Below are 1,982 nucleotides of genomic sequence, written 5' to 3'. Positions count from 1 at the left end.
GATGCCAACGGAAGCAGCAGTCAGGACATTAGACAATGTGTAGCATTGGGAAAGTCAACTGCAAAGGAACTGTTTCAAGCGCTGAGGAGCAAGGATATCTCCTTGAGGACCAAGGTGCGCTTGACACAAGCCATGATATTTCCAGTCGCCTCATATGCATGTGAGAGCTGGACATTGAATAAGGAAGACCGAAGACGAGTTGATGCTTTTGAGTTGTGGTGCTGGCAAAGAATGTTGAAAGTACCATGGACTGCTAAAAGAACTAACAGATCTGGAGCCTGTTCTTAACTCCATGGAATCTGGGAGAATGCTGTCACTTTAAATATCCAAAATGGTCAAACTGTTTCTAAACATTCAAAATGGCTGCACCCTCCAGACAGGCAAAATTCCACAGCTCAGCCCACCTTCCTCTTCACTGCTTCCCCTTTTATTTACCAGCCACCAGACCAGTCCCCCATGCAGTCCCTGGGTAACAGTGCTGATTTTTAGGCTAATTCTTAGGTCCTAACACCAGCCAGCAATATCCAAGCTGTCTGTTCCGTCAGGATTGCTGCCAGACCGCAGCTCTGTATGTCTCCTTTTTTGGTATTTTCATGAAAATTCTTCTACTAGTTGGAATTTAGTCCACTTCTATATCCTTCTCTTCAAGGCTCAGGATTATGTTCTGTATCTGTGTTAACTGGTTCCCCTTTTCTTTGTTAAAGAGGGTCTGTGCAGTCTTTCTGCCTATTCCACAATCTTAACCGGAACTCCTTCTGCTTTCTTTATGATGAGGTGTAATCTCTATAATGAGGTTGTAGTCTTTGATCTTTCTCAGTGAGTGCTTTGAGTCATCTTCCTTTTCAGCTAGCAAGAATGTATCATCTGTATATTGCAATTTGTTAAGAGTCTTTCTCCAATTCTGAAGCCCATTCTTCTGCATATATTTGAGTTTCTTGGATTATTTATTCAGCATACAGATTGAATAAGTATGGAGAAAAATACAACCCTGAAACACATCTTTCATGATTTTAACCCATACAGTATCCCCCTTGTTCTCTTCAAACAACTGTCTTTGGCTGTATGTACAGGGTCCTCATGAGAGCAAGTAAGTGTTGTGAAATTTCTGTTCTTCACATTGTTATCTATAATTTGTTATGATCCACAAAGGTGAATGCCTTTGCATAGTCAAAAAAAAAAAAAAACCTACTAAACTTCTTCCTGGTATTCTCTAGTTTCAGCCAAGATCCATCTGACATCAGCAATGATAGGTCTTGTTCCATGTCGTCTTATGAGTCTGCCTGGAATTGCTCACAGTTCCATGTCAATATACTTCTGCAACTATTTTTTTAAATTATCTTCAGCGAAACTTTACTTTCGTGTTATATTATGGTATTGTTTCATAATTTTTGCATACTGCTGGATCATCTTTCTGTGAACGGGTCCAAATTTAGAACTCTTTCAGTTGATTGACCAGGTAGCTGTCTTTGCAAAGATGAGTAAGCACATCTCCAGCATTGCATCTATTTGTTGAAACACCTCAATGGGTGTTTTGTCAATTTCTGGAGCACTGTTTTTCATCAATTCCTTCAGTGCAGATTGGACTTCTTCCATCAATACCATTGGTTCTTGATCATATGCTACTTCCTGAAATGATTGAATGCCAACCAATTATTTTTGGTACAGTGATTCTATGTATTCCTTCCATCTTCTCTTGATGCTTCCTACTGTATTAAATATTTAGCCCATAGAATTCTTCAATATTGGAACTCAAGGCTTGAACTTTTTCTTCAGTTCCTTCAGTTTGAGAAATGCTGAGTATGTTCTTCCCTTTTTGTTTTCTAACTTCAGGTCTTTGCACATTTCACCATATTTGATTTTATCTAGTCTAGCTTCAGGAGCTCTGGTAGCATAGTGCCTAAGGCACTTGACTGCTAACCAGAAGGCTGGCAGTTCAAACACACCAGCCACTCCTTGGAAGGAAGGTTGGGCAATCTACTTCC

Source organism: Orycteropus afer, unplaced genomic scaffold (genome assembly GCF_000298275.1).
Source record: "Orycteropus afer afer isolate SDZICR_OR568_19922 unplaced genomic scaffold, OryAfe1.0 scaffold00066, whole genome shotgun sequence".
NCBI lineage: Eukaryota > Metazoa > Chordata > Mammalia > Tubulidentata > Orycteropodidae > Orycteropus > Orycteropus afer.
The sequence above is the reverse complement of the archived record's forward strand: the minus strand, read 5'-3'. Positions refer to the sequence as shown.